Consider the following 7,644-nt stretch of genomic DNA (forward strand, 5'->3'; position numbering starts at 1 on the left):
ATGTAATATGCTAGATGCAAGCCAAGAACCAAGAAAAAGAATAAGGAACTCACCAATTTAACTTACAAAAGAAAAAAAATATTTACTCTTAATTTTTACTGTAGCTTGGTGGCAAGTTAGGATGTTAGACCCAAGAGAATGATTGTTAATAAAAATTCTTGAAATCAAAGCTTGAAAGGAAAGTGGTTAGTAGAAAAAGGAAAACATATAAAAGAATATGTAGGGAATATCAAGAGAATTTGTAAAAAAAATAAAAACAAGTTGTTTTATAGATGCAAATTTAATTCGCAAACAAAAAGTAGAAAGAAAGGGAAGAAACTCTCAAACAAATGGAATACTCATTGCCTTTTTACCTCTTAGAAGATTACCTTTTCATTGGATAAAAAAGATAGTTGGAGTTTTTGGGAGAAAAATGGTAGAATGGAAAGAGAAGAGTAAAGAAGATTGCTAGAATTTTTGAGAGAAAATGGCAAAATAGGGAGGGAAGAGTTCTGGCAATAACAACAACAACAACAACAACAGCAACAACAACAACAAAAAATCTACAGAGATTCTCTAAGCAATAAAAAAAATTGTTTTCTCTCGTAGATATTCTTTCTAATACACTTTTTTTCTCTCTCTTTTTCAAATGACAAAAGATCCCTTTTTATAGACCCCGGGGTGTGCCACAAATTAGGAAAAAATAAGTATAAAATCAAATTAGGTTATTTTATTGAATTTCTTTTTTTCTAAAATAGTAAAAATATGATATTGAAAGATTTTGTATAAAATAAAATACTTTGTTTTTTTTCCTAAAATGATAAAGATAAATTAAAAGAATTTTGTATGAAATAAATTATTTTACTTTTTTCCTAAAATGATAAATCAAATATGATATTAATAAAATAAAATACTTTGTTTTTTTTCCTAAAATGATAAAGATAAATTAAAAGAATTTTGTATGAAATAAATTATTTTACTTTTTTCCTAAAATGATAAGTCAAATATGATATTAATAAAATATTTCTTTTTCTAAAATGATAAACGTGATAAATTGATTTTTTTTAAGATAGATACTTTCATTAATGAAAGATTTAAATAATAATAACAATTATTATAAGATTTTATATTATTATAAAAAAATTACTTTTTTTTTAACAAAATAAAATGAATAAAATATCTTAACCATTGCTACAATTAATATTTTAAAGAATAATAAAAAATGTAGGATAAAATTAGGTGGCTACACTTCAAAGATTTTATCCTTTGTGTATTTATATTTCTATTTATTATTATTATATTAATGAGAAGGTATTTTTTGTTGAAAAAAAAACTAAATGTTTGATATGTGTCCCAACAAGTGTCGGAGTGTTGAGCAAAAACATGCCAGAAAAACTTAGGTGTCTTACACAATCATCTCAGGTATAAGAGACGTATATTTTATTTTGTATGCACACTTTCCTTTAATTTGTTTCTAATTAAAAAGTGGCTGAGCCTAAAGAACGGTAGTTGTAATCTTGATAAGCATCTAAAGAAGTTATTCAAATATATTTGACACGACCAAAGTGTGTTTCACTTAGCAAGAGGCTTAGCTAGAAAATGCAAAGAATTATGAATTACAATGCTATCAAAGGCCGAGCTACAATCAATTCGTTGATTCAATTCGACAGCTTGAGAGCAGAAAATGGGGAAGAAACGGCCTCTCAACCAGATTAATTATAACCCAACTCTAATAATTTTAGTTACAAAGTTTCATGCATATATCCTAATATTAAGAATTCAATACAAAGAATCCAACAAAATGGAGCAAAGTTTCCGGCAAATCAATTTTACAAGTTACAAAACAAACCAAAGCCTAAGGCAATCTTAGGAAAAAGTTAGACTATCAAATTGACCAAAAAATTTAAATAAACAATCATCCAACTTAGACTGCTATCAAATTCCACACATAAATTATTTCTCACAAAAGTCGATCGCAATGAAACATACCTCAACATCCAAGCACAACGTAAAACAAAGATTAATGTCAGCGTGTTCTTGGAATGGATCTAGATTAAACCTAACACTTCCTACATAAAACAAAACAATACAATGAGAAAAATGAAAGAAAACGCTATAACTATAACCCAATTGGTTAACCCTTTATCTTTCTTAAGTTTTTGGTTTTTAAGAATTGAGACTATTTTCTCTTCATTTTTTACCATGACCTTTATCTTTCTTAAGTACAATAATTGTATTATTCTTAAGTAAAGTTCTAAAAATATAAGCAAACTTTTAAAAACTATCTTTTTATTTTAATTTTGAATACTTGTACTAATTTTTTAAAACATCAGTAAAAAGAATATGTCTAAGCCAGAAACTCACGGGTGAAAGATGTGTTAACAAAACTAAATTTACAAAAACCAATTAGACTTATCCGAACGAGACCTAAGAAACCAAGATGATTAAATATGATCACATCCTTTACCTGAAAAAAAGAACAGGTGATTGGCATAATCCCAACAACTTTTCTCAAATCCCACAATTCAAATTTTGCAATATCCAAACCATCAATGAATATTCTTCCTATTTCTAGTTCAACAATCCGAAATAAAGCATTAAGTAGCATTAAGTATGCTTGATTTTCCAGCCCCAGCCCATCCAACGATTCCAACATTTTTCATTACAAAAAACACTAAAAGAGATCCCATGAAGACGAGTCAGAGCTCGAGTCTATAGCGTAATACAACACTATAAAATTTTATAACTCCAAACGAAGGCCATCCCGACGGCGGTCGATTGCTCTCGATAATTGATGGTGCTTCCGAAGCTAAATCTATATACCTCCCAATGCGCTTGACCGAGTTTAAACTATTTTCAAACATACTTTCAAGTGTGAGTACATCTGTCAACAAAGAAGTAATAGTTAAAACATTTGTAATTAGAAGTCCATGGTGGATGCAAATGCTTGTTGGTTTTTTCTTTGCTATTCCCCATCACTGCAAAAGTTGCTGTAAGCCAAATCATTAGAGCTCCCACAGTTTGTAAGCGAATGGCTAGCCATTGGTTTCCACTTATCATCACAAGGCTAAATCTTAATGTTATTGTCCATAGATTTTCCATTGGTTTCAACAATCCTATCATAAGCTTTGTATGCACGAATGGTTGATACACCATTTAGAGCTTCGATAAATTGTGCGTAAATGGGAGATCTACTTATCGAGTCTAGTCATCATACTTCTTGAGATGTAACGACCCAACTTTTCCGGACTAAGCTCAGGTCACTACCAAACACCAAAACTCATCTATTCAACGTAAAATTTAAAACGGACCAGATACGATTCATTAAAACAGTATAAACCTTACAAAAGACAGTTTCGGGCCCTATTTTAAATAATTCAAAAAGAAAATCACCAAATAAAATGTCAAATCACCAGTCCAAAAATCATAATCAAAATATTCTGACAAAATACATAGCGGAAGCGAAAGAAAAACGGACGCGTCCATATGGCCTTCACGCATCCTTCCTGCCTCTCGTCGATCTGCCCCTTGCTGTACCCCTACCTGAAAAGTTAAAGAAGAGAAAGGGTGAGTATAAACATACCCAGTAAGGGACCCACTACTGGGCCCGTTAGGGAACAACAGTTAACTTCCTATTTGGGGGTACCCTACATAACAGTCTAGTGGTTCCGTAGAACGCACATCTCAGTCTAGTGCTCCCGAAGGATACACATATCAGTCTAGTGTTCCCGGAGGATACACATATCAGTCTAGTGCTCCCGAAGGATACACATATCAGTCTAGTGCTCCCGAAGGATGCACATATCAGTCTAGTGTTCCCGGAGGATACACATATCAGTCTAGTGCTCCCGAAGGATGCACATATCAGTCTAGTGTTCCCGGAGGATACACATATCAGTCTAGTGCTCCCGAAGGATGCACATATCCGTAAGGCACACTACCCCATAGATGAAGCTAACCGTTACCCCTCAGCCCTTACCAAACTGTCTACATCAGTCACATCTCAACGACATTCATATTACAGTCCCGCCATAGGCTTTGTCAGTCAGATAGTATAGGTTTAAACATCTACACCCTCAGTTGCTATATGCATTACCGATTCGTACACCAATAGGGAAACCCTAGGCCCAAACGACTACCCAACCAAAACCGGACTTACTGTCCTCCCCCGTCCAAACTCCATGAACCACATCCAGAACAGTGTTTAATACATACTAAACCGTAACTTTAAGGTCCATCAATATATAATTTCAATCCACAAATAGCAGTCACAGTGTAATTTCATCAGACAAAATATAATATCAGTACTTAACAGTCAACACGCATACAGATATTCAGCACAGTCACTAACGTGTAATCCCCTGTGGATTACTACGGTTTTAACCTGGACTCGGGGTCCAGTAGTAGGAAAACCCTTACCTGAAACTCGGTTATGCCCCTAGATCGAAACCACGCTCAACAGATCCACCTAAACGAAACACGAAAGTTTTAGTGGATGGCCTTAGTAGCAGTTGCTTTAAAAGGTCATCCGTTGACTTACCCCAGGGAAAGAAGCTAATTCCAACCAGGTCTGCCGCGGAACCCGAGAACTTAAGCGTCAACTCTGCACTACCTTCAAGGGAAAAAGTAGGGCCATAACTTAAATCAACATTCAGACTCGAATCGGACGAGGTAACATTAGGGAAATCGTCAGAACAATCCTTACCGAAGACTCACCGTGAACCGAAATGAAGGAAGGCTTAGGTGGCTCGGCTCGGCTCGGCTCGGCTCGGCTCGGCTCGGCTCGGCTTGGTTCGGCTCGCGGCTCGGCTCACTCGGCTCGCGGCTCGGCTCACTCGGCTCGCGGCTCGGCTTGGTTCGGCTCGCGGCTCGGCTCGCGGCTCGGCTCACTCGGCTCTCCGCTCGGCTCACTCGGCTCGCGGCTCGGCTCGCGGCTCACTCGGCTCGGCTTGGACAAGGATGGCGGCTCGGCTCGAACAAGTATCGCGGCTCGGCTTGGCAGCGATTTCGGCTCGGCTTGGACCGCGATCTCGGCTCGGCTTGGACCTCGATCTCGGCTCGGCTTGGACAGCCGGCTTGGAGCCGACTTAATCTTCACACTCCCGGCGGTGGAACGCGGCGGCGATTTTGCGGACGACACACAAGCTGATGGCGGAGATGATGCCGGCGGTGGTAGAACGAAGAGAGAAAGCCGGAGAAGCGTCGGCTGTAGATGGATGGTGGCAGAGAGGCGCGACGGCGGCTGTGAGGTGTTGAAGGCGGCGAAGGAAAGAAAGAAGGAGAAGATGCGGCGGGCTGGGTGTTTACTGTCGTCGGTGGTAGCAGCAAGGAAGAAGAAGGAGAAGAGAAGGAAAGAACGAGGGAGAAGGAGAAAACGAAGGGAGAAAAAGAAGAGGAAAATGGATGGGCGGCGGCGCTGCGGATCGGAGAAGAAGGAGAAACGGAAGAGAAAGAGAATTCCGAAGGGGGGGGGGGGTTAGGCGGCGCGTATTAGGGTTTTTGTTTTTAAAAAAAATTTTATTATATATATATATATATATATATATATAAAATCTTAAATAATATAAAGTATTAATAAATTAAATTAAATAATAATATATATATATATATTAAATAATAATAATAATAATAATAATAATAATGAAGTAATAAATATAATATATTAATAATATTAATATTAAATAAATAATAATTTATTTTGTTGTTTTAGAAATAACAATATTTCTATAATATTAATTTATAATAATATTTATAATATTAATATTATAACCAATAAAATAAACATTAATAATAATAATATAATTAATATTATATTATTATTATATCAATTTGCATTTTAAATAAAACGAGAACAAAATTTTACCTTAAAAAAAATTTCGGAGCGTTACATTCTTCCCTCCTTAGGGAACTTTCGTCCTCGAAAGTTTTTATTCCTCGAACAGTTCGGGATAACGGGATCTCATGTCGTCTTCACGCTCCCATGTAGCCTCTTCTACCCGGTGATTCCGCCATAAGACTTTAACTAGGGGAATTTGTTTATTTCTCAACGTCTTCACCTCTCTAGCAAGCACCTCAACAGGTTGTTCAACATAGCTCAAGTTTTCATCAATCTCTAGTGGCTCGTAATCCACTACATGGGATGGATCTGGCACGTACTTCCTCAACATAGAAACGTGAAACACCTCATGGACTGCCGAGAGTGATGGAGGCAACGCCAAGCGATAAGCTACAGGGCCAATCCGCTCCAGAATCTCAAATGGCCCAACAAAACGGGGACTCAACTTTCCCCTCCTTTCAAAACGCACGACACCTTTCATAGGTGCTACCTTTAAGAACACCTTATCCCCTATCTCAAACTCAAGGTCCTTCCGCCTCACATCTGCATAACTCTTCTGTCTACTCTGAGCGGTATGCATGCGTGATCTAATCTTCTGAATTGCTTCGTTAGTAGACTGAACTAACTCAGGACCCATCAATCTCTGCTCACCTACCTCACCCCAGCAAACCGGGGATCTACAACATCTGCCGTACAGGGCCTCAAACGGTGCCATGCCAATAGTAGCCTGATAACTGTTATTATAAGCAAATTCCATCAAATGTAAGTGGGAGTCCCAGCTACCTGGAAATTCCAATGCACACGCCCGTAACATATCCTCTAAAACCTGGTTCAGACGCTCAGTCTGACCGTCAGTCTGTGGATGGAAGGCCGTACTAAAGTCCAACCTCGTGCCCATAGCAGTCTGTAAACCCTTCCAAAATTTGGAAGTGAAACGGGCATCTCTATCAGAAACAATCGACACTGGCACTCCATGTAATCTCACTATCTCAGACATGTACAACTGTGCCCACTTACTAGCAGTATAGGTGGATTTACCCGGAACGAAGTGCGCTGATTTAGTAAGTCTGTCCACCACAACCCAGATCACTGTAAAACCCCTCAGAGTTCTCGGTAGCCCTGTAATGAAATCCATGGACACGTTCTCCCACTTCCATTCCGGTATGCTCAAAGGCTGTAATAAACCCGCTGGTTTCTGCCTTGGTGCCTTAACCTGCTGACATACCAGGCATTTACTAACAAATTCTGCTACTTCTCTCTTCATGTTACGCCACCAATAAACTCGCTTCAGGTCCTGATACATCTTCGTACTACCTGGGTGCATGGAAAATGGGGAGCTGTGCGCCTCAGATAATAATTCTGTCTTAATCACACCATCTGACGGAACACAGAGGCGTCTCTCAAATAACAGTCCACCATCAGAGGTTAACGAGAATTCAGCCGTTTGCCCTGCCTCTGCTAGGCCACGTTTCTCAACCAGATAAGGATCGTTACTCTGAGCATCAATGATCCTCTGCCTCAAAGTCGGCTGTACCGTCAACTGGGCTAACTGCGTGGTAACTGCCCCCACTGACACTGCAATCTCAGCCCGCTCGAGATCCCGATGCAATGGGGCCTGCCGGGTAATAAGTGCTGCCGAATGTGACACTTTCCTACTAAGAGCATCAGCTACCACATTTGCCTTGCCTGGATGATACAGTATCTCACAATCGTAGTCCTTCACTAACTCAAGCCACCTTCGCTGTCTCATATTCAATTCTTTCTGAGTAAAGAAGTATTTCAAGCTCTTATGATCTGTGAATATCTGTATCTTTTCACCATATAAATAA

General features: G+C 38.4%; 1 pseudogene; it reads right to left on the reverse strand.

The window, feature by feature from the left end:
* Positions 1 to 2,678: 2,678 nt before the first annotated feature.
* LOC127149577 (ABC transporter C family member 2-like) lies at positions 2,679 to 4,162 on the reverse strand (annotated as a pseudogene).
* Positions 4,163 to 7,644: the final 3,482 nt, after the last annotated feature.

The sequence above is a fragment of the Cucumis melo genome, chromosome 5 (assembly GCF_025177605.1).
Source record: "Cucumis melo cultivar AY chromosome 5, USDA_Cmelo_AY_1.0, whole genome shotgun sequence".
Lineage (NCBI taxonomy): Eukaryota > Viridiplantae > Streptophyta > Magnoliopsida > Cucurbitales > Cucurbitaceae > Cucumis > Cucumis melo.